The sequence below is a fragment of the Canis lupus genome, chromosome 6 (assembly GCF_003254725.2).
Source record: "Canis lupus dingo isolate Sandy chromosome 6, ASM325472v2, whole genome shotgun sequence".
Taxonomy (NCBI): domain Eukaryota; kingdom Metazoa; phylum Chordata; class Mammalia; order Carnivora; family Canidae; genus Canis; species Canis lupus.
In genome coordinates, this window is record NC_064248.1 from 11062273 (window position 1) to 11088386 (window position 26114).

A 26114-nucleotide genomic window follows, 5' to 3' on the forward strand; every position below is an offset into this window, starting at 1 on the left:
CTGTGAGCAGTAAAGGAGACTCACAGGTAAAAGACGTAGTAGAAAAGAGTGGGCTTTTCCCCTACATAGAAAGGAAAAAACTAAATTTTTTCTTCACGTAAGGAAAATGCGTATGCTGTGTTTAAGTGAGAAAAGTGGGTTGCAGAATATTGTAATTATGCCATGCTATGCTCTGCTGTAATTTTAGCTATGGCTGAGGTTCTGTTGCTTACTATGCATTCAGCACTGTGCTAGATGTTTTATCTGTATTATATCGTTGAAAATTTCCCAGTGACTCTCTGAGGTGCCGTTAATATTCCCATTTTACAGGTCAGAAGACTAGGACATAAAGAAATCCGTTCATTTGCCTGAGGTGACAGTTAGCAGAGGAGCTGGGCTTGTAACTCCGCTCTACCTGTCCTAGCAGAAAATCACTCTGAGCTTGTGAATTTCCAATTTTGTAAGAAACCAACCCCTCAAAAATGAATGGAGCAGAGGGATACTAGAAGGATAAAGCCCAAATGTTAGTTCTGGTTCTGTGTGGGTGGTGAGATGATTTTCTCAGCTTTCTACAAATTTATGTTACTTTTAGAGTAAAGCAATTTTTTTTTTTTAATCTAGAAAAGAATGGGTTTATGCTATCTAGAAGTCCACATTGGCTTTTTTTTTTTTTTTTAAACATGCCTTCTTCTCTCTTGGGGTCTCTAAGAGGTTTTGTAACCACGAGCTCTGAGGGTCCCCATGAAGACACACACCTGTAAATGCCCAGAGCAGTGGGGGGCACCGGGAGACATCCCCCAAACCTTTGGTGGTCAATGGCTGCAGCCGAATTTTAAGGAAAGCCATTCCCGAAATGAATTACCCTAAGGCCAGCTACAAGGGATCCGGTGCGACAGGACAACGTTGGTCTTTATTTTTAAGGAGTGCCCCTCATCAAGGGACCCCTCTGACTCACCCTTGGGGACCCCTGGCGGAGCGCGCCACCAGAAAGACCACCAGGTGGCGCCGGGAAGCCCGGCTTGACAGCGGGTCCAGCGAGCCTTGACCCTGGTTGTCATGGATACAGCAGGGCGGGGGCGGAGCCAAACTGGATGAGGGAAGGGGGCGGCGGGTCTCACCTCCCAGCCACCCGCCAATTTTCATTCCCCATGCCATCGCCCCCAATCCTGTCACCCCACCTCTCCCCAGGCCTCGGCTTAAAAGGTGGGCCCTGGGAAGGAGTGGAAAGCGAAAAGGGAAACTGTTCAACATTGCTTTTTTTTTTTTTTAAGATTTCTCTATTTTATAAAGAGAGAAAGAGCTCTGCAAGAAGGGAGGAGCAGAGGAAGAGGGAGAGAGAGAGAGAGAATCTCAGGGAGAGAGAATCTCAAGCATACTCCTCTGCGCTGGGCGAGGACCCCCTTGTGGGGCTCCACCCCATGAGCCTGAGATCATGACCTGAGCTGAAACCAAGAGTCAGACACCTGACTGTGCCATCCTGGTGCCCCCCACATTTTTTAATTTTTAAAAATTATGGAATGGCTCAAACTTACAGAAAACTATACAGAGTAAAATAAACACTCATACACCACCTCTTCCCAGAATTAATGTATGTTAACATTGTTGCTTTGTATGTTTCCAATTCTTATTTTAAGAATTTCCCTTTACATTCCTCCTGGATCTCATTCTCTCTGGATGTAACCCCCACTCTGAAGTTGGCCTGTGTCCTTCCTGTCCATGCTTTCATACTTCTACTACCTTGGTAAGTAGACACAAGCAATAAAGAGTATTGTTTTTTTGTGTGTGTTTTCAAATGTACATTTTCACATCACAGAGTTTTCAAATTGCTCTTTTAACCGAACGTGCTGTTGAAATTTATTCTTGGTTAATGTTCATTTTAACTGCTCTAAATAAATCCTTTATTTTAATATTCCATTTTGTTTTTTTTAAGTATGGTAATTTCTATTGTTTCTATTTTTTTGTTTTTACAGACATGCTGCAATGAACATCTTTGCACCTTGCTCCTGATCTCCCATGCAATCAGTTCTCTCTGCAATGTGTCTAGAAACACAAGTTCTAAGGTGTGAGATATGAGCATCCTCCCGATGCCAGGGATTGCCAATTGCTCTGGGAGTGAATGAGGCAAATTTCTACACCCTTCCAGCGGCAGGGGGGTGGGAGGGTGGGGGGGTGAGGCCCTGTTTCCCCATATCATCATCAGCACTTAGTGATGTCACTCTTTCCATTTTTCAGCATGATATCTTCTTGCCTGCTCCTCCAGGGGTGAGAGGTGACTCATTGCTAATGGTGGCTGATCTTTGAATTGAATCTCCAGTGGACATTTTTAGATGTTTTGCAGTTTCTCCTTTTGCACAGACCAGCGCAGATAGGCTCCCACCCCGCGTGCCGTTGGTTTTCTGTAAGTATTTATAGTGCCATCAGAATAAATGCCCTTGACCAGCCTCCTTTTCACCTCCCTCCCAATCCAGTCTCCTTCCTCACTGCATTCTCTTTTTTAAAATATTTTATTTATTTATTTATTCATGAGAGACACAGAGACAGGCAAAGGGAGAAGCAGGCTTCCTGTGAGGAGCCTGATGTAGGACTCGATCCCAGGAACCCAGGATCAGGACCTGAGCCAAAGGTAGACACTCAACCACTGAGCCACTCAGAGTCCCCTCCCCACTGCATTCTTAAGCTGCCCATTCTAAGTGGAGTCAACAGAGCAAGGCTGGCTCCATTGGTGAGTGACTGTTAAGGAATGTCACTGAGGAAAAGTAACCACTGATTGACCCATCAGCTGGACCATCTGAGCCACCCAGGCACCTCAATAAAAAAAATTCTTAAAAAAAAAAAGAATTGAAAACAGTGACTGAAACAAATTTTTGTACACCCATCTTCACTGCAGCATTATTTACAACAGCTAAAAGATAGAAACAAACCATGTGTCCATCGCAGATGAATGGATAAACAAAATCCACACAGTGGAATGTTATTCAGCCTTAAAAGGAAGAAAATTCTGACATGTGCTATAGCATGGATGTACCTTGAGGACGTTGTGCGAAGTGAAATAAACCAGCTACAAAGGGGCAAATATTGTATGACTCCACTTATATGAGGTTCCTGGAGGAGACACATCCATAGAGAGAGAAAGTAGGATGGTCAGTGCCAGGGGCTGGGGGGAAGAAGATGGGGAGTTGTTGTTTGATGGGAACAGAGCTTCTGTCTGGGAAGGTGAAAAAGTTCTGTTGAATGTACAGTGGTGATGGTTGCCCAACAATGTGAATGTACTTAATGCCACTGAATTGTACTCTTAATAAACAATTAATATGGAAAATTTTATGCTAGGTGTATTTTAGCATGATAAAAACCACCACCACATCACACACATGCACATGCGCACACACACACCATTTGTCTTGAAATGAGGTGGGACATGTATCATGCTGAAGGAAGTACAGGTCCAGATGGCAGCCATGAGCTTCAGTGGACCCGTAGCACGTGGGCATGACCTGCAAGGTGCCCAGCCCGCTCCCATGCAGAATGCTGCAGAAGCCACATGGCCCTCCCCCTGACAGCCCCTCATTGCAGAGGCATGAGACACACCCTATCTCTCCCTGGGAGGCTCTGAACTCATTCCCTCTGTCTAGTGCATCAATTGCACCACCACCAACAAAGGACAGAACAAAGGAAAATCATCCACACCAACCAACCTCTGCTCTATTCTATGTTCTGTCCAGATCTATTCACTTGCAGGTACATTTTTACATGGTTCCAGGCAGCATAGATACAGCTTCAGATTCTGCTTGTTTGACTTTAAATGTTGTGGGCATTTTTTTATATATTGCTGCAGTCCTCGTGGTTGTTATTTTTAAGAGCTGCGTAACATCCCATCTGGTAGATGTACCATAATTTATTTTGCCATTCTCCTCTTTTTGGACGTGTGGCCTGTTTCTGGTCATCCACAAATTTAAGGAGTGGCCTGGCCAGCTGAGCACTTTAGTGCATTAAGATTTTAAGTCTTAAACCAGCACGGGAGGATGTGGCTCCCTGTCCACATCCCAGGGAGTCTCCGAGGGCCCCATGAGATAGAGCAGGAGCTCAAATTGCTACGCGTGGGAAAGGACTGCAACCAAGAATGGGCCCCAAAAGGCAATCAGAAGGGAGCAGTCACAGGTGCCTATGTGGGCTACCAAGCTTTTACAAGGATAAGTTCAAGTTCAGGGCACCTTAAAACTAACTTCCAAGTTCACTGATTTGCCAGAATGACTCAGAGAACTCAGCAAAGCCATTACACTCATGATTATGGTTTATTACAGCAAAAGGATACATATTAAGGTCAGCCAAGGGCAGAGGCTCCTGGGGCAGAGTCCAAGAGGACTCCACACACAGAGCTTCCGGTTGTCCCCTCCCAGGGAAGTCAAGGACAGTGTTAATGTCTCCCAGCAAAGACGAGTGATAACATACATGGAGTACTGCCCACCAGGGAAGCCCCTCCAAGCCTTGGGGTCCAGAGGCTTTACTGGGGCTCCATCACATAGACATGGTGGACTCCGATTCTGGCTGACTTTTAGTCTCCAGTCCCTGCAGAGGTTGAACTGACATCATGTGGTCAAGCTTAAATCACTTTGTTACATACTTTCTGCTATGGTCCAAGGACCCCAGATAAAAACAAAAACAAAGAACATTCTTATAAGGCAGGATAATCCAAGGGCTTTAAAGATCACCTCCCGGAAGCAAGAGCAGAGGCTAGGCTTCTTTTTGGGCAGGGTGGATCCTTTATTGCACAACAAATAATGCTTCTGGGAAATGAAGATGATGAAGAAAACCCAAACTGGTGAGAATACAGGGATGGGGGCTTCTCATGCTCTCTTGCAGGAGAGTAAGTGATTATAATCTACAGAAGATAGTATAATGCACTCATGCTGTATTGGTAGAAATAAAATGGAACAGTCTTTGCAAGACTATTACTATCAACCCAAGATGCAAATGGGCATACTCTTTGAACCAGCAATTCCACTTCTCGCTGAAGAGATCACCAGGCAAGGGTGCAAAGCTGTATGAGTTGTGAGTTGGACTTTTATTTTAAATCTTGAGATACTGGAACAACAGGGATGTTAATTAATGGGTTATTAGTTAAAAAAATTATTGACTGGCATTGCCTTGAAACCATAGATGAAACAAATGGCTTTAAACCATGATCAACCTTACTCAGGATGAGAAATACAGGTTAAAACTAGAAGGAAATAGTATTTTCCATCTCTCAGATTGGCAAAGATAAAAGTTGGCACATTATTGCTTAGGCTGTAGGGGAAGTCTACACGGTTAGTGGTGAGGCAGGGTGGCCAGGTCTAAGGATCTGGAGGGAGGGTCCTGAGGTACCAGCCAAATGCATGGGATAGAAATTAAACATGAGTTGAGAGGAAGTGAGAGCAGAGTTTATTGAAGAAATATAGAGAGCACAGATACAGAGGGAGACCTGGAAAGAAAAAGAGAGAGTCTCCTCTTTGCTTGAGGTTTGGGGTTTTTACTGAGGACTATGGTGTCTTCCCAGGCATCCAGGAACTGATCAAAGCAAAGACAAGTGTTTAGGTGTCCTCTAGAAGTCACGTATGCCCTGGAGCCAGGCGTCTTGGTGAGTCCGTGGTCTTGGAAAATGTACATGACGACTTTGCCCAGTCAGCTCCTTAGATGTTATCTGTTGTACTTGAAGATTCCAAAGAAATCATTAACTCCTTGGCCTTGGCAAGGAGGGCATGCATTATCTGTTCTAAAAGGCGTGTGTAGGTGCAGGTCCTAGCAAGAACAGAAGCAGGAAAAAGTGCAAAAAAGGCAGTCTTCATGGGATCCCTTCGGTTTCTCTACTCAGTGAGATGCTCAACCATGGGATGGTTGATGCCCTCTTTGGAGGGCAATCTGACAATATGTATCAGGTCAAAACATGCACATGCCCTTTGAAGCATCAGTTCCATTTATGAGAATTTGTCCCACAGGTGCTGGAGACCTAAACACAAGGGTATTCATTGCAACCTTGTTAATAGTAGAAAAAACTGGTTAAGGACATTATGTAGCACCCATAAGCTGGAATATTTTGCAGCTCTTTATTGTCTCAACAAATATTACTGAAGGGCCTGCTGTGACCAGGTGTTATTTCAGGGTCCAGGAACTAAAACAAGGTCCCTCCCTTCTCAGTATTAAGCTCCCAGTTGGAGGAAACAGAGGATTAAAAAAAATTATAATATTCAGATGGTGAAATGTGCTAAGAAAATAAAGCAAGATAAGGAACAGAAAGTCTGATGTTTTACTGGTTAAGGAAAGTGTCTCAAATGACATTTGGGGGGAGAACTGAAGGAAGTAGGAGTAGACAGTGCAGATACTTGAGGAAGAGCTCCATGCAGAGGCTATAGCATGTGCAAAGGCCCTGAGGGGGAGGTGTCCTTGGTATACTGGAGGAACAGCTAAGTGGCCCAAGTCATTTGAGAAGTAAGTGAGGGACAGGAGGTGGAAGCCAGAAGGGCATTGGAGCCAGCAGACCAGCAAGGGCCTGGTAAGGTTAGGATTTCATCCCAAGAAGGCATTGATTCCAGGTAAAGTAATCCATTTACTTAAAAAACAGCTTTATTGAGAGATAATTCATGTACCATACAATTTAAAGCATACAATTCAGACTGCTGGCATGCTATTAATTTGGTACAGTATTAATTTTTTTAAAGTGTGGTAAAATAAAAGACAAAACGAAATTTGCTACTTTAGTCATCTTTATGTATACAGTTCAGTGGAGTTCATTACATCCCTGATATCGTACAACTATCACCACTACCCATTTCCAAAACGTTTTCATCACCCTAAAGAGAAACTCTACCCATGAAGCAACAAGTTCCCTATTCCTGTGTCCATCCCAGCCTCTGGTAACCTCTATTCTACTTCTGTCTGCAAATTCATCTACTCTCCATATTCCACAGAAGCAGAATCATATACTATTTGTCCTTTAGAGTCTGCCTTCTTTCACTTGGTGTAATGTTTTCAAGGCTCTCCCACAGTGTAGCATGAATCAGAACTTTATTCCAAGACTTCCATTTTTAAAAGGACATCTGGCTGCCATGTGAGCTGCCGTGTGACAGAGCTTGGGGAGACAGAGGCAGGGAAGGGGTCGAGGCATGGAAACTGTGTAGGAAGTGACTGCTGTTGTCCAGGAGGGAGGGGACAGAGACTGCCACCCACAGGGTGCAGGGATGGAGTGGGGTGAGAAGTGGCAGGTGCTGGGTGAATTTTAAAGGTGGAGCCTGTGCCCTGCTGGCTCATTTGGCAGAGTGTGGGACTCTTGGTCTCAGGGTGGCAAGTTCAAACCCCACTTTGGGCATGGAGCCTACTTATTCTTTTTAGAGAGAGAGAGACAGGGTAGGGAGAAGGGCTGAGGGGGGGTGGGGAAGAAAGAACCCCAGGCAGGCTCCACACCCAGCGTGGAGCCCAATGTGGGGCTCAATCTCACCACCCTGAGATCACGACCTGAGCTGAGATCAAGAGTTGGACGCTTAACTGACTGAGCCACCCGGGTGCCCCTGTAGAGCCTACTTTTATTTATTTATTTTTTATTTTTTTAAATTTTTATTTATTTATGATAGTCACACAGAGAGAGAGAGAGAGAGAGAGGCAGAGACACAGGCAGAGGGAGAAGCAGGCTCCATGCACCGGGAGCCCGACGTGGGATTCGATCCCGGGTCTCCAGGATCGCGCCCTGGGCCAAAGGCAGGCGCCAAACCGCTGCGCCACCCAGGGATCCCAGAGCCTACTTTTAAAAAAGAAAAAAAGAATCTGCCTTGAAGGTGGAGCCAGCAGGATGAGCAAGTCATTAGACATGGGCTGAGGGAGAAAGGGAAGAGATGAAGAAGTCTCAGTTACCTTATAAGGTGGGGGCTGGGAGTGCTGACCCTGGAGCCGAAATGGCCGGGTTCAAATCCAGCTCCATCACTCACTAGCTGTGTATCTGTGGGCCAGTTCCTCGACCTCTCTGGGCCTCATTATCCTCATCTAAAAAAGGTAGATAACAGCAGTTCCTACTTCACTCGGCTGAAGGATTCAATGAGTTAATATTTTTTTAAGTTTGAAATTTCATTTATTCTTTATTGAGATATAATTGACATATAATGTGTTAACATTTTAAAAACACAGACTGGCATTTGGGTCACACAAAACCCTAGGTAAATATTTGTTAAGTAAAAATAAATTGGAAAATAAATCCTTGTCAAAGGAGGCTTGGCACTTTGATTAGTGGAGGCTAATTGGAATTCTCCTCAGAATTGGAGAGTGTCTCGGGGGTACCTGGAAAAAGTCAGAGGGTCTCTGGGTAGAGTGAAAGGGTGGGGCCTTTCAGCCAGATGATTCAGCTCAGAGTCCATCAGAAGTGGTCAAAAGGATGGAAGAGTGGTAAGCAGGGCCCTGTAGCCACATACCAAACCCCCAAACTGGGTCTAGAACCATGCACGGCGATAAGGCAAGTCCTCGGGAGCATGGGTCATCCGCGTAGTCATCCTGGAACACCATCTGACCAGAAATACTCTGCCTCCTGCCATCTTCCCTCCCTTGGCAGTGCAACTGGGAGATCTGGGGTCTGGGCCTGAAGATGGACTCAGAGAACTGGGAGTGAAGAGCCACCTTCCTCTGCCTTGGACTTAGACAAGGGATCCTTTCTGCACAGCCCCAGACATTCCCATGCCCACTTTCCCTCTGTTTGTCCACTGCTCCAAAAACAGACCCATTCAGATAGCAGCGCGGCACTGGAGCCAGCAGCCATGCTCATCAGTGGCCAGGAAGCCTTCGGCAAAGCACCTGCTTTTGCCTTTGACTTGCTCAGTTTCTGCACTATCCAATATGGACAAAGCTTCTTGTTTCAGCAGTTCACTGTAGCTAGAGCCCAGTGCCTGGCATGGAGTAGGCCCTCATCAATGGGAACATTGTTGTCATCATTGTGCCAAGGGGTACATCCCTGATCTGCAGGGTTGATGACGATGGTGTGGTCATAGGACAGCTTGGCATTGCTCCGGGAGATGGATTTGAGCCAATGGGAAATTTCTTAAGGGAGATGGATGCTTCTTATTGGGTTGTGGGTTGAACTGTATCCCCCCAAAAGATCTTTGCAGCTGTAATTAAGATGTAAGTTAAGATGAGGTCATATTGGAAACAGGTGGGCCCTAACCTAGAGCCGGTATCCCTAGAATAGAAGAGAAAACAGAGACGTGCACCCACAGAGGAGCTGGTCCTGTGAAGACAGAGGCAAAGGCTGAATTGATGCAGTCACAAGCCAAGGAACGTTGAAAATTGCCAGCAACCACTAGAAGTTTAGAAGGATTCTTCCCTAGAGACTTCAGAGGAAGCATAGCCCTGCCAACACTCCAGTATCAGACTTCCAGCCTCCAGAATTATGACAGAATGAATTTCTGTCCTAAGTCATCCAGTTTGTGGTAATTTGTTATGGCAGCCCGAGAAAGCTAATGGACCATCCAACCAGGAGCAGCTTTCCTGAGAGGGTGGTGGGCAGGGGTCAAAGCATTCATTGGGCACACTGAGAGGGGAACAGTGTCCCCTTGAGGGGACAGTGCTCTTTGGGGCAGTGTCTGTAGGAGTCTAGATTGCTTCAGTCCAATATTGTCTCTCAAAGACTTGAAAGGTTATCCCCAAATGCCAGGCTGACCTCACTCATTCATTGGTAGCTCTTCCTCTTTCTGCCTACATAAGAATGGTAAGATCCCTGTCCATCTAATAACAATGGATAGGGAGCACTTAGATCATTCAGTCGGTTGGGCGACTGACTCTTGAGCTCAGCTCAGGTCACTATCTCAGGACTGTGAGATCAAGCCTCACGTCAGGCTCCACGCTAGGCATGGAGGCTGCTTGAGATTCCTTCTCTCTCTCTCTCCATCTGCCCTCCACTCGCATACTCTCTTTCTAAGATAAATAGATAACCATGGTGAAAACTGGGAACAAAATCAAGATTTTGGGAACAAAATCAAGGAAACAGTCTCAAGATAGGTTCCAATCTAAGTGATTCCATAGCAAAATATAAAATTAAAAGGTGCCCTGAAGAAATACATGGTTTCAATATTACTTAAACTGTTCCAGAGCATTAAGAAGGACAATTTGCCAAATTCTATTTTATAATGACAGACTATCTCTGATGCTAAAATCTAATGAAAATAGCTCCCCAAATAGAAGTCTGCAGAACAATCTCACCTTTGAATAGCAAGGCAAACTTTAAAAATACATTTTTAAGAACTTAGCACTCCATTCAAGAGCTGCATCCCCTGAACGCAAGGCTGGCTCAGTGTCTGGAAAACCATCAAGATAGTGCATACTTTTGGAAGATCAAAATGAGAATCCATATACCTATCTGAATAAATGGTTAATTGTCAAGTATTTTGGAAAGAAAACAAAACTAGATTCCTACCTTACACCTTACACTACAATATTCAATTAGGGGTACCTGGGTGGCTCAGTTGGTTGAGCGTCCAACTCTTGATTTTGGCTGGGGTCACGATCTCAGGGTCCTGGGATGGTGCCCCATGTCTGACTCCATGCTCAGCAAGGAGCATGCTTCTCTCTCTCCCTCTGCACCTCCCCCCACTCACACTCTGTCTCTCTCTCTCTCTCAAATAAATAAATCTTTTTTAAAAAATTCAGATTAAGGGATGCCTGGGTGGCTCAGTAGTTGAGCGTCTGCCTTTGGCTCAGGCAGTGACCCTGGAGTTCCGGGATCAAGTCCCACATCGGGCTCCCTGCATGGAGCCTGCTTCTCCCTCTGCCTGTGTCTCTGCCTCTCTCTCTGTGTCTCTCATGAATAAATAAAATCTTTAAAAAAATTCAGATTAATAATGATATAAAAATAAATTTATAAAATTATAAAATAAACTGTAAAATCAGAAATTTTATTTACAATATAGAAGTTGGGAAGAAATTTCAAAGCAGAAAACAAAACACAGAACCCATAAAGCAAAAAAAAATATGTGTATGTACATATACACACACATATATATTACAGATAGATACATGTAATATAAAAAAATGTGTGTTTGCATAAAATTACAAACTTCCATATGAAAACACACACACATTTTTAAAAATTTATTTATTTATTTATTTGAGAGAGACAGAGATAGAGAAGGAGCTGGAGCAGGGGGAGGGGCAGAGAGAATCCTCAAATAGACTCCCTGCTGAGTACGGAGCCTGACTCGTGATCTATTCCAGGACCCTAAGATCATGACCTGAGCCAAAATCAATAGTCAGATGCTTAACCTGCTGAGTCACTCAGGTGCCCCCAACCAAAGGTTTTTTTAAAAACTATTTTAGGGGCACCTGGTGGCTCAGTTGGTTAAGCATCTGCCTTTGGCTAAGGTCATGATCCCAGGGTCCTGGGATTGAGAGCCCCAAATCGGCTCCCTGCTCAATGGGAAGTCTGCTTCTCCCTCTCCCTCTGACTCTCTCCCTCTGACCCTCACCCCTTCCTCGTGCTCTCAAATGAATAAAATTTAAAAATCTTAAAATTTTTAAAAAAATTAAAGATATATACAAAATAATTATGAGTAAAATGATACGGTGATGTCTGGGTTTTTCTTCAAGATAATTGGGGACGGGAGGAAAGAGTGAAGACAGAGATGAAGTATGAGTGGATGGTGGCTGAAATCCAGGGTAGGTCTGTGGACTGTCATGACAGTGTTCTCTCCACTTGGTGTATGTTTCAAGTTTTCTCTAATAAAAAGTCTTTAAGATACCAGGAACAAATGGAAGACCAGAGAAAACTGGAAGAATATATTGGCTATGCATGATGGTCAAGGGTTTTGCTACTATAATTTCAAAGAGGTATTGCAAATACATTTAAAAACAGACACAAATAACCAAATAGAAAAAGAGATAAAGGATGCCAGCCGCACGGGAAATGCAAGTGGCTGATTGACATGTGGAAAGATGCTCAGCCTCTCTTATCTAAAAAGAATACAGGGGTGGCTGGGTGGCTCAAGTCCGTTAAGCATCTGATTCTCAATTTTGGCTCAGGTCATGATCTCAGGATAGTAAGATCGAGCCTCTCTGCAAGCTCCATGCTTGAAATTCTCTCCCTTTCCCTCTACTCTTCACCCCACCCCACCACCCCCACTTGCATTCATTCTTTCTCTCTACAAAAAAAAAGAAAAAAGAAAAAAAAGTCTTAAAATAGAAAAGAAATACAAATTAGCCACCACCTTTTATGTAAGGTGGGCACAATTTTTTGAGATTGAGAAGAGACTTAAAGCTGATGGTGTGGGCAAGGAGTAGCCCGGAGGCCTCAGGAACCAGACATTAAGCTTTCTGCTCCTCTTCTTCCCTCTCCATCTGCAATGTCAGGATCACATACAAGGAGGTATCTCTCTGTCCATCCACTTATCTGTTCATCTAGGTGCACACTGGAGACTGGGGACACAGCTTCCTGCTCAGGCTCTGGGGTTCTCTCAAACTCCTTGTGCCATAAACTATCTGGTTTCTGGGATCTTCATGAAGTTTCCAGTCTAGTGGTGGAGACAGATGTTAATCACATAATCCCATAAATGGTTGTAACACAGAAAATGCCATAGAGTGGGAAAGAGGTGACCTGGTCCTGGCATCAGAGGAGAGATTTCTCTGAGAGAGTAAGGATTGTGTTAAGAACTGTCAAAATGAGGGATCCCTGGGTGGCGCAGCAGTTTGGCGCCTGCCTTTGGCCCAGGGCGCGATCCTGGAGACCCGGGATCGAATCCCACGTCGGGCTCCCTGCATGGAGCCTGCTTCTCCCTCTGTCTGTGTCTCTGCCTCTCTCTCTCTCTCTCTCTCTCTCTCTGTGTGTGTGACTATCATGAATAAATAAATAAAATCTTAAAAAAAAGATTAAAAAAAAAAGAACTGTCAAAATGGGAGTTAACCGTGTGTGTGTGTGTGTGTGTGTGTATGTAAGTATATATAATGTGTGTACATGTGTGCACGTTTCTCTGTGTATTTGTACATGTACGTGTGTGTCTGTGAGGAGGGTTTCAGGAGAGAGATCAGCATGTGTAAAGGTCCTGTGGCAGCAAGTTCTCTGATAGAGACAAAAAAGTCAAAGTGGGTGAAATGAAGAGAGCAAGGGGGTGTGGTGTGTGGTGGGATCCAGACTCAAGGGTTAGACTGGGTGGGATTAGGCAGGGCTAAACAGGTCATGTTCACCATCTTTTTTTTTTTTTAAGATTTTATTTATTTATTCATGAGAGACACACAGAGAGAGAGAGAGGCACAGACACAGGCAGAGGGAGAAGCAGGCTCCATGCAGGGAGCCTGACATGGGATCCTGGGTCTCCAGGATCACGCCCTGGGACGAAGGCAGGTGCTCAACCGCTGAGCCACCCAGGCCCCATGTTTACCATCTTAGTGATGGTAGAGGATTGGGCGGGGCAGGGGTGGGTGTGGCCAGAGGAGAGAGAGCTCTGGTTCACCTGGCTGAGCAGTGGTGGTGGAAAGGAGGGTTATAAATTCACCAAGACCTGGGACAGACTGAACTGCTGGGAGAGGGAGGAGTCAGTGATGATGCTTGGTGACAGGCTGGATGGTGGCTCCATTCCCTAAGCAGGGGACAGGACCGGAATCAGACCCAGTTTAGGGGGGCCAAGCTCAACAGGACAACTTGACAGTTAAATGTGCAGTTCCATGGAGACGTCCACTGTCAGCCATGCAGTGGACAGCCAGGGCTGAGAAGGAAGATTCTCAGCCTGAGACTCATCAGGTGTCCAGCCCATCCTTACTAATCATAGATTCTCTACTTGTGAACTTGCCTGCTTGGTATGTTTGATTTGTCACCCCCAAATCAATACTCACAGCATCTTGCAGACATTCCAGGAGTGGTGAAAAATTTAAGCCTCCTGACGTCCATCTTCCAACTATGGTGAAACTCAGTGGTGCTCCGCTGGCACCTTAAGCAAGGTCTCTTTCAAAGTCTGTGTAGTGCCAAAATTTTTGCATTTCTGTGCTTTTTGTTGGTGACTAAGCTGTTTAAGATGGCCCCAAGGACAGTGTCAAAGTATTCCTGAGTGCAAGACTGTGATGCACCTATGGAGAAACCACATGTGTTAGAGAAGCTTCATTTGGGCATGAGATGCAGCGCTGTCCATCATGAGCTCACTGTTAATGAACCAAACAATGTATATTCAATATGGTGCCTTTAAGCAGAAATACACATAAAGTGAGGTTTTGTACGGATTGATCAATTGATGAAATGTTACGATTGGAGGCTGGAGGGAAGCCAACCCCATATTTTCCTTGGGAGCAACAGTTCGGTATTTGCTAATTCGGTGTTCGCAGCCACTTTGTAGAACATAACAACCAGGAATAATGGGAACTGGTTGTAACAGATGCCATGAGTGGGACCAGAATATGAAAGAAGACAGCGCCCAGCCTCATGCAGAAGGGAGAGCCTGCAAAGGTGATGTGGATGGCAGCTCTAATGAAACAGGGGGCCACTTCAGCAGCTGAGCAAAAAGAACCTTCCAGCATCTCTCTGGCTAAGAGAACAGGTGAGAAGGGACTGAGATGCCCCTGGCTCTAGTGATGCAGAGGTTGTCATCGGTGACCTCTGTGGAGTTGGGGACAGAAAGAGGGTCTCATAAGAGAGGGGAGATGGGAGGGAGTAAGTTTAAATATATCTTTTGAGGAGTTTGGCTGCAAAAGGAAGAGACAAAGCTGGCATTAGCTAGAAGGGGTGAGGGGCCCTGGGAGGGCTTTGTTTTGTTTCATTGGGGAGGATCTCATGGACAGGAAGAGAAGGTGGTGTGGGGAGGGGAGGGGAGGGGTCTAAGTCTTGGGTGGGGAGTAGGCTCAGACAGCAGAGCAGATAAAGGGGAGGGCAGTCTGTGTGTCTGGAAGAGGAGCACTGGGAACTTCTGGCTGAAGGTTCTAAGACCTTTGTGAAGTGAGAAGTGAAGCCATTGGCTGAGTGGGAGAGGGCAGGAATCAGAAGTTTGAGGAGAGAAGACCGAGTTTTAAATAGTTATTACAGAGTGTGGGGGAGTGAGGAGACCTCAGGGTTGCCCCCAAAGTGTGGAAAGCCCTTGTAGATGGCCACGGTGAATTTATAGCAAAACCGTCTTGAGTCTGGATGACTCTCCAGTTCCCCCAATGCTGACCCCCTCTCCAGCTGCTCTAGGCCTGACCCAAGCAAACATTGCCTTTGCTCCTGAAAGCCCCACTCCCACTCCCACCCCCAACTCCCAAATCAGTTGGCCACTTACCAGCATCACTAAGTGGTACCAATTTAGCAGAGAGTGCACATGTATTGAAATCCAAATTTAAAGAGACGCCAGCTTACGAACTACCAAAATCTCAACCCAGGGAACAGAAAGCAACTGTGAGAAGTGTTGTCAAGGTCCAGGGCCACAGGCAAGTGGCTTTCAAAGTAACTTTGTGGTCAGCTCTTTCTGGTTTGGAAGGATGGCCAGGAAGTTGGCTTTGGCCCCACGGTGCAGGCGGAAGAGACCCAGCACACTGTCGTCTCTGCTGTGGGTGCCATCTGTGCTTGAGAGCAGCTCTCCCCACGTGGCTGGCTCTGTTTCTGAGAATGAGCCAGGGGATGAAGCAGCTCTGATGTGGAGCCCACAGGAGACCCACATATATGAAGCAAACAGACAAAAAAAGGCAGTTCAAAATAGATTCTGTCTACGGCAGAAAATGATTAAGTGCCAGAATGGAAAAGATTGGCCAAAATGAGCTATTTTCAAGCCCGCCCCCTGCCACCCCCTTGAGGGAAGGTGCCTGTGGAGAACCGTGAGCCCAGAAGCGAGAGCCAGCACTGAGGAGGATCAAGAGGCCTTTTCTGGATGTTTCTCTCTTCTGGTTGGGGGGATATTGGGGATTCTGAACTTCTGTCCTGGGTTGGTCTTAGTGCTGGGACCAGGCCCAATGCCCATGTGAAGTCCATCTCCCAGACCTTCATGCCTGAGAGGGTCCAAGAGCAGTGGTCCTAGAACAGGCTGCCTTTCTCCAACAGATCCTAACCCAGAACAGTGATTAACGGGAGAGTTTCAGGATTGGAGTGGGCCACGGGGTGGGGGGTGGGGGTACAAACAAGCTGCCACCTTAGCCGGGAAGCTTGTATATGGGCCGGCCCCTTCTGTGCAGGCCACAGACTCTGTCTCCCAGGACGGACAGAGGGCAGACCTGTGGGAATCACTTGGAAGGAAGACTTTCCTAGGAGAATACAGTGACATGCATGTCAGAATGTCCTGAAGCACCGTAGAAGAAAAACTATGGTGGTTTCCAAGAAAATGGCTTTTCAAAAATTAGATAGAACCATAGGCAATGAAGGGAAAAATAGAAATTGGACTGCCTCAAAATTTAAAGTTTTTGTGCACCAAACAGAGTGAAAAAGCAATTCACGGAATGGAGGGAAATATTTGCAAATTATATGTCTGATAAGGGGTTAATATCCAGACTATAAAAAGAACTCCCACAACTCAATAGCAACAAGGGGGTGCCTGGTGGCTCAGTCCATTAAACATCTGCCTTTGTCTCAGGTCATGATCTCAAGGTCTTGGGATTGATCCCCACATCAGGCTTCCTGCTCAGTGGGCAGTCTGCTTCTCCCTCTCCCTCTTTCCCTGCTTGTGCACTCTCTCTCTCTCTCTCTCTCTTGCTATCTCTCTCTCTCTCTCTCAAATAAATAAATAAAAATAAAATCCTTAAAAAAAATAAAACAAGGACCAAGCCCCAAACAATCTGATTTAAAAAAGGACAAAGGATGTGGAGACGCTTCTCCAAAGAATCCATACAAATGGCCAATAAGACACAAAAAGAGGGATCCCTGGGTGGCGCAGCGGTTTGGCGCCTGCCTTTGGCCCGGGGCACGATCCTGGAGACCCGGGATCGAATCCCACGTCGGGCTCCCAGTGCATGGAGCCTGCTTCTCCCTCTGCCTGTGTCTCTGCCTCTCTCTCTCTCTCTGTGACTATCATAAATAAATAAAAGTTAAAAAAATTTTAAAAAAAGACACAAAAAGATGCAACGTCACTAATCATAGGGAAATGCAAATCAAAAACGCAATGAGATACCACTTCCTACCCACCAAGATGGCTATTAAATAAATAATAATAATAAAAAGACCCAAAACACAACAGGAAATGACAGGTGCTGGCGAGGATGTGGAGAAATTAGAAGTCTAGCTCACTGTTGATGGGATTGTGATATGGTGCGGCCACTCTGGAAAACAGTATGAAAAATAGAATGACTACAAGATCCAGTAATTTCGCCTCTAAGTATATGCTCAAAAGAGTTGAAAGCAGGGGCTCGAAGGGATATTTGTACACCCTTGTTCACAGCAGCACTATTCACCAAAGCCACAGCATGGAAGCAACTCGAACATCCATCAACCAATGAATGGATAAACAAAATGAGGTCTACTCATACAATGGACACCATGGTGTTCAGCCTGAAAAAGGAAGGGTATTCTGATACTTGCTACAGCATGGATGAACCTCGTGGACATCATGCTAAGCAAAATAGGCCGGTCACAAGAAGACAAATATTGTATTTCTTCACCTTGTTGAGGTACTTAGACTAGTCAGAAAGAATCATAAAGACAAAAAGTAGAATGGTGGTTGCCATGGGCTGGGGAGAGGGAAGAGTGGGGAGTCACGGTGTAATCGGTATGGCGTTAGAGTTACAAGAATCCTGGGGATGGACAGCAGTGGTGGCTGTACCAGTGTGAGTGGAGCTAATGCCACTGGACTGTGGTTTTGTTTTTGTTTTTTTTAAGATTTTATTTATTCATGAGAGACACAGAGAGAGAGGCAGAGACACAGGCAGAGGGAGAAGCAGGCTCCATGCAGGGAGCCCAATGTGGGACTCGATCCCAAGACTCCAGGATCATGCCCTGGGTGGAAGGCAGGCACTAAACCGGGGAGCCACCCAGGGATCCCCCGGACTGTGCTCTTAAAACAGTTAAGATGGTCACCTGGATGTCTCAGTCCCTCCCGTTGAGCAGGGCGCCTGTTTTTCCCTCTGTCCCTCCCCCTACTCTTGCTCTCTCTCGCAAAAATAAACAAAATCTATAAAAAATAAATTTAAAAAATGGTCAAGATGGTAAATTTTATGGTTTTTGTATTTTAATGCAATTTAAAAATAAGAAAAACATTTAAATTTTAAAAAAAGCCAAAAAAAAAAAAAAGCCAAAAAGCTATCAAACTAAAAAAAAAAAAAATAAAGTTAAGCACAAGGTTCCCTTCATTAATGTGGAGGAGAGCCGGAAATCTCCGAAGCCAAAGGTCAGTGAGTAGCTTCGGGGGCAGACATCAGTGGGCATCTCCGAGTGTTCAGGAGACAGGGAACAAACCAGGGAATCCCATCCCCTTTTCCTGAGTCAAATATCTCAGTTCCTGTTCGTTTGCTCTAAAACAGAACATGAGCTGCATGGTGCAGGATTAATTTCTTCCCCAGACGCTGGCCAGGTGGGCCTTGTCCCTGGTGCTGTCTGCACACAGCAGGAACAGGTTAGCACATTTCTCTGTCTCTGCACTCTCTTCTGCTGCCCGCTTGGCAGCTTGGCTCACCCTGTATCCTAGGGTGCAGCCCAGTATTGTCTTTGCCCTTGGCTCCAGGCTTGAGAAGTTTAAACTTTCTGCTTAAATCATAGGAAATTCAATCTGGCCAAGCACCTTCCCTAGATCTAGCCATTTATCTTGTTTTGTTTGCATATATCATATGCATTTTTCTCAAGATAAAAACAGCAAGAGGTGCTTATTTGGAGAGTCCATGTGACACTGGCCCCTGGGGTCTGTACTGTAGGGACTCAGCTTAGGGTGTAGACATGGGGCAAATCCTATAGGAGGCAGCACCCCGCTTCCTGGACACTACTGGGACCCCAGCCAGGAGAATCCAGAAGCACCTCTGGCGGGCCCTGTCCTGGTGGGCTCACGAACCTCTTTCAGACCAGACCCTGGGGACCAGCAGATAGGAAGGGGCGCCCATAGACACAGTACGCATAGGTGCAACTGCTTCTCTTCTCGTCTCTGCACCACGTGCCCAGCAGGCACTCAACAAATCCTCCTTGAAAGGTCACTAAGCTCCCAGATCTGTCTTTAGGACCAGCAAATTGGCTCCTGTGACAGTGTGGCTGACAGTGAAGAGATTCCAGTCTGTGACTGAGTTTAACTACTGGCCCCATGACCTTGTATCCTCCTCTGTAAGATGGGGATATTCATGGAATATTCCTTCCCAGGGTCTGTTGTGATGTTTATGCGGTTTAATTTACATACAAAGCACTTAAAATGCTGCCTGGTGCAGGGTAATTTCTATAGGATGCGATTATGGTTACATCTTAATAAATGGAGACAGACTTCACCTCAAAGTAAACCAATACATAAGATAATTCCAAGGAGATAATGCCTATGAAGAAAAACAAAGAGAAGGAAGACCTTAATTTGAGAACACAATGACATGCAGATCAGGACGTTTCCAAGCACTGCAGGAGAAAAACCATGGTGATTTCCAATTGAGGGGCTTTTTAAAAATTAAAATTTAATTACCCAAGTAATACACATAATGCCTTCTCCATATAAAAATTTGAAACATTACACATAAGGCTTCTCTGAAGCAGTTCCAGAGAGGGGGTGGGACACACCCAAGACCCCCACCGTTCATCCCAGGTACCTATTTTTATCCATTCCTGCCTACATCATTCTGCTTCCCTGGGAAAGGTGTTAGTTGACGGTAGAAGAGAAAGCTCTCCCTGGCCAAACACAAAGGGATTTGTAAGTTCTCTGACCTGTTAATTAGATAGGTTCTTTTGAGTTCCTCAAAAAGACCACATTGAGACCTTTCCCCTAGGGGGGGACCCCTGCCATTCCCTGACAGAAGCCCCTTCCCAGCATGGCTATTTCTGGCTTCCTTTGAAAAGAGTCATAATGACAAGGCAAAAAAGGCTTTTCCTTACCATCCTCCGTGACTGCAAACCTAACACCTACTTCCAAAGCATTAGCTCAGTGTGGTGGCAGCAAGGTCCAGGGATCCACTTTCCTTGATTAAACAGAGAATGCATTTGCCAACCAAAAGTTACGGATTCCAAACTTGAAGTTGGGCTGGATTCAGAGTCTGTGGGGCCCCCAGTGCAAGCCAGCCTCTGGGATGGTGACTAAGAGTGCATTTCCTGTCCCCAGACCCTGTGTGTGGATGGGTCAGCACAGAGACAGACCCAGAACAAGGGACATCTTTCTTCTCCTTCCTGTGCCCATTTCTGAGGACATCTCCCTCATCACCAGATCCCAAACTCTCAGGTTTGGCTTTGGTTTCAAGTGTTAGCAGAGGAAGAGTGGGTTCTCCAGGGCAGAGACTCTCTCTTGCATGTTGCTTCCTAGCCCAGCCATGGTAATGAGAGATATTGTCTCCCCAAAAGACATCAGTGCTGTTCTATCCAGCTGCAGAAGTGACAGGTTCTGCTCTCTTCCCCAAATGGGGAGAGTCCTGGGGTGTCAGAGCAGATCATTCAGTCCAACCCTCTTGCTTTCTCATGAGGAAATTAAGGCTCAGAGGGGGATGGGTTTATCCTGGGCTATTACTGGGCTTCTAGAGTGCTGGCTCCTGCTCCCAGCATGGATAAAATGGCTCTTCCTGTAGCATCTGGGATGTAAGGGAGCGGAATACCTCAAGAATCCGCACGGGTCATGGTTAAGGGCACAGGTCCTGAGCTCAGACTGCCCAGGTTCCATTTATGTTTGGCCACTTACCAACTATAGGACATCAAATAGTCATTTAATTCCCATTTAATAGCCATTTAGCTTCAGGGAGTTCATTTATAAAATGAGGATTAAAAATAGAAGATATTTCATACAATAGATGCCCAGTATCTGACATGCGGTCAAGCACTCAATAAATTCTACATATTATTGTTATTAATTTTGACATCTTTCATTGAGGCCTCTTTGTGTATCACAGAAAGTTTGTAATCAGGGGAAAGAAATAAGGGCATTCCTTTGCTATGTATGGCCAGGTCTGCAAATCTGAAGTATTGCTTTGGGTTGCCACTAACACCCAGCCATGCCTAAAGATAGCATATAAATTGAAAGAATCTATTTGTGATAACCATTTCTAGCCATACTTTGAATCCTCTAGAAGAGGCTTTTTGATTTCCTTAATTAAAATATGCCAAATACATCCTATAAAACCCAATTTCTGGGGCACCTGACTGGCTCAGTCGGTAGAGCAAGTGACTCTTGATCACAGGGTCATGAATTCAAGCCCCACATGTGGCACAGAGTTTACTTAAAATAAAAAAGAAGACTACAACCCTCAAATCCCTTCACACCCATTAGGATAGTTATAACTTAAAAAAAATAACAAGTGTTGGTAAGGATATGGAAATAGGACCCCAGTTCATTGTTGGTGGGAACATGAAATGATGCAGTCACTGTGGAAAACAGTATGGCGGCTCCTCAAAAAGCTGAACATAGATTTTCCCTATGACCCCGTAACTCCACTTGTAGGTATAAGACCAAAGAATTGAAAATTGATACTCAAACACTTGTACACAAATGCTCAGAGCAGCATTATTCACAACAGCTCAAAGGTAGAAACAACTTAAACGCCCACTGTTAGGCAAATGAATAACAAAATGTGGCATATACATACCATGGAATATTACGCAGTCATGGTAAGGAATGAAGTACAGACACATGCTGTAATGGCTGAAACATCACAATATCACACTTGGTGAAATAAACCAGACACAAAAGGACAAATATTGTATAATCCCATTTACATGAAATATTCACAGTAGGAAAATCCATAGAGAGAGGAAGTTGGTTGGTGGTTGACAGGAAAGAGAGGAGAGGGGTTACAGGGACCAATGGTTTACCAGTGTGGGATTTCCACTGGAAGTGATGAACATGTTTTGGAGCTAGACGATCATACAGTGGTTGTACAATATCACGAACATGCTTGATGCCACTGGATTGTTCACTTTAAAATGGTTCATGTTAGGTGCTCCTGGGTAGCTCAGTCGGTCAAATGTCTGACTCTTGGTCTCAGCTCAGATCCTGGCCTCAGGGTCACAAGATTGAGCTGGAAGTCTGGCTCCCTGCTCAGCACAGAGTCCACTTGAGCTTCTTTCTTTCTCCCTCTCCTTCTCCCTCTACTCCTGCTCACTGCTCATGCTTTCTTTCTGAAATAAATAAGCAAGATAAATAAATAAATAAATAAATAAATAAATAAATAAATAAATAAATAGTAAATAAATAACTAAATAGTTCATGTTGGGACACCTGAGTGGCTCAGCAGTTAAGCGTCTGCCTTCAGCTCAGGGTGTGATCCTGGAGTCCCGGGATCGAGTCCCGCATCAGGCTCCCTGCATGGAGCCTGCTTCTCTTCCCTCTGCCTATGTCTCTGCCTCTCTCTCTGTGTCTCCTATGAATAAATAAATAAAATCTTAAAAAAAAGGAGATTCATGTTATGTTAAGTCAATTTCACCTCCCTAAATGTACACACGTATGTACGTGCACACCCATAACGTACCTATAAGGAACTGTGATGGAGGTGGTGGCTCAGGATCCAAGGCATGGATTTAGGTTGGGTCACACTGTGAATTAAAAACAAAAGATGAAGTAACCTTTAAGGGCTTCTGTGTCTCTCAGAACGTGGCAGCTTCAACCACAAAGACTTCTCCTCTCACATGGGCTTATCCAGAAAGAACCTTGATGTTGTCAGGAGAGCATTTATGAGCATAGACCAGGACCAGCATGCCCTTATTGAAGAAGAGCCGAGGTGCGAATTCTCCAATACGGGAATTGTGGGGGTGGTGGGAGGTGAAAGGATGAACTGACAGTTAAAGGTCCCTGGAGCTGTGGCTCCTGCAGGGATTGGGGACAGCTCCCTGTGTCAGGTGACCTGTCATTCCAAGCCTCCCTCAGCACCTCCGGGCCTGTCTCCTGGCCCCCAAACTGCGCCCTGTTCCTATAGGCTGTTCCTGCAGAGCTTTTTCCACTCTGCCTGGGGCTCAGCCGAGAAGGAGACAAAGAGCTTCTCAAGGAGATTGACTCAGATGGATATAGCAGAGTGGGAGTAGGCAGCGAGCAGGTCCCGACCTCCTCCTCCTGGAGCCCATAAACCCCACCGTACCTGCCCTCGGGTGCCTCTCACACACTCCTGTCCTCCTTTTCAAGCCCTCCTGGCTCCCCACAGTGGCATGCAATGATCCCTGCCAAACCCAGCCCCTCCTTTATTGTTATCATTATTTCTCATTATAGAAGCCTCGGTCTGATTTATATTTTAAGATCTTTAATTTCTCCAGAAATAAGTCTGCCTAAGCAAGGCTGTGATTCTCAACTAGAGGCGACATTGTCCATCTGGAGACATTTGTACTTGTCACAACTATGGGGGGCGGTGCTATGGGCATCTATTGGGCACAAGCCAGGGACCCTATTAACCATCCTATAATGTGCAGGACAGCTCCCTTACAATAAAGAATGATCCTGCCCCAAATGTCAGCGGTGCTGAAGTGCAGAAGCCCTGCACTGGGCCAGTGGCCCTTGTGTGTGTTGGAAGTGAAGACGTAGGCCTGGGGTTCTGCAACCATGAATAACCTTCCAACTATTTTAAAGGAGAAGTCTTGGCTGGGACCCCTGAGAATATACTCCCAGACTCCGAAGTCTCCGCAGATCTCTATTCGAGAAGCAATGACTTGACAAACTCTTAAGTGACAAAAATCTATCAATTGCAAAGTATCATTAGAATAAAAGTTGAATGTTGAAACTGCTAAAATAATAGTTTAAAATATTGGAGAGGGAAAATAATAATAATCAAATGTTGGAGAGGGACCCCAGAGAAGTTTCTGGGGTTATGGAAGTACTCTATATCTTGATCTGAGTAGTATATACACGAAAACATATTCCTCAAGATTTATGCATCTCAATTAAAAACCAACAGCTGAGGAAATTATAGTAGCAGAATGGGATGTGAACTGAATAAGCTTTATCTAATAAACATGATGGAGAATTCTTGAGATCTCCAGGACACTCTGAAATTCCAAGGATTTCTACTGCTTGGAAAAGTGGCCCTGGGCTCCACACCCTGCTCCTCCCCAGGCCCTTCAGGATTCTGTGTGTTCATCTGTAGATGGCGTGAATGAATGATGCCTACCTTGCTGAATCACCATGAGGACTGAATTGTGATGGGGATGTGGGAGGCAGCAGATCATTATTTAGGGACTGGGATCATGAACAGGGACCGGGATCTGGCTGCCAGAGTGGATCCCAGTTACTCCACTTGCCAGCTGCGTGACCTGTGCTCACAACTCTCTGAGCTTTGCTCCCCACCCTGGTGAAGCAGTCAGCAGTACTCCCTGCCTCATGGGGAATGAATAATTTGACAATCAATCTAATCAATTAACAATGTTGAGTGCTTTTTTGCAGTGCCTTCTCAGAGAATGCTGGCGGCTAAGACTGCCATGAGCCACCATCCACTGGCATTCATGGCTCCTCTTGACCTCGGAGAGACGTGCATCTACCCTTCAAGCCAGCAGCTTCTACCTTCTGTATGGAGCACAGAGGCAACCATCTGGACTAACAGGTGAAGGATGGACAGAGAAAACATGTATTGGACGAGGGCAGGGAAACGCTAACAGGGTAATGCTCCAGATGCAGATATGTGGACATATAGCCACATATCACAAATGTAGGAGCAAAAAACCAAGTATAGAACTTGAGGTCTGAAACCTTGGATTCCTATCCTCATTCTGCCTTTTACAACTGTGATAACTTCACACAGTCCATGTTGTGTCTCTGAGCCGGACTCAATGTACCTGTCTGTAAGATGGGCATCACGGCAGTGCTTCTCTCAAAAGGTTGTTTTGAGGATTCCACTTTGTAACGTACATCACGTTTTTATCAGAAAGATTCTGTGTGCAGCTCGGGATGATATCCAGAGCTGTAAGCCCGACACTCTGAAGGATGAAGTTTCTGAGGCTCCTTTTCCTCCAGCGACCAGAACATCGGTTCATCACCCCAGACTGGAGCTAGCCATACACCTGTGGAGACACATGACTGCATCCTGGCTGGGAGGAACTGTCACTTTTCTCCTAGTCTGTGGCCCCACAACCTGGAGAAGATTATACTTATGTTTCTGCAGTACTTTCTCTCTCTCTTTCTCTCTAACGTTATGTCCTCATGTGATAGAATTTGGGGGTTTGGGCACCAAATGAGACACCAAAAGGGTAGATAGGCATCGCATAGGGGGTCCTCCGCAACCCCACTCCCCACCTGCCTGTTGTACCCTGGAGGCTGGCAAATATGCTTGTCTTAGTGGGATTTTCAGGGGCGGTAAAATTCTCCCCAGGGGCGAATGCTCAGGTGGCACTTCTAAGCCTGTAATCTGGGGGCCCAAATATGACATCAAATTATGTAAAACACCAACAGCCATTTCCTCCCCTACCTCCCTGCCACCTGTTCCTCCCCCACCCCCGGCTCCCAGAGCTCTGGCTATGGCAGGGACACAACACTGCATCCACGTTGGAGATGGCTCAGGGCTCAAAGACAAACAGCCCAGATCTCAGCCCCATCCACGTGGCCTCACGCTAAGAGGAGCGCCTTCTGAACTGAACCCCATCCTCGCCATTCTGAGCTCCGTGATTTTGACACTCCAGGCAGACACACTCCAGAGTCCCTTGTCTTTGCCTGGGAACCCCTCAGAAGGGCTCGGCTTAGAAGAAACCCTCTTACAGAGGCAGGAAAGTGCCACAGGCCTAGGGAGCTGGCAGCTGTGGCTCCTGGTCCGCATCAGAGGGAAAGCACAGAGGCCCGCTGCTGCTTTCTCCTGGGCACATTAGTCACCAGATCTCCTCGTGGGTCTTGCTTGGCTTCACAGTAATGACTTCCTCCCAGAGGTATCTTTAAGCACAGCTCTTCTCTTGCCAGGATTCTAAACTCTGCTCAAGGCTTAGCCAGCTTCTGACCTGAGGACAACCTCAACATTGTTCCGCACCCCTCATGCTTCTGGGCACAGTGGTCACTCCTTTCTGTTGCTACTGTGCATCGTGATTCAATCAAACAGCTCTGTGCTGCTAGCTACACCATCAGGGCCTGTTGCCAGGTCAGCATTTGTGGTGACACAGCCACGGTCCCAACGGGGAGAGAGCAAGGCGAGTGCAGCAAGTC

At 45.8% G+C, this 26114-nt stretch overlaps 1 long non-coding RNA gene across 1 annotated transcript; it reads right to left on the reverse strand.

Moving 5' to 3' along the window:
- Nucleotides 1–19476: 19476 nt before the first annotated feature.
- LOC112646320 (uncharacterized) lies at nt 19477–25400 on the reverse strand. The gene is made up of 4 exons (XR_003127572.3): nt 24764–25400; nt 22480–22543; nt 22230–22371; nt 19477–22129 (listed from the first exon to the last, which is right to left on the reverse strand). It is a non-coding gene; the product is annotated as an uncharacterized LOC112646320 (long non-coding RNA).
- Between the last annotated feature and the right edge of the window lie 714 nt (nt 25401–26114).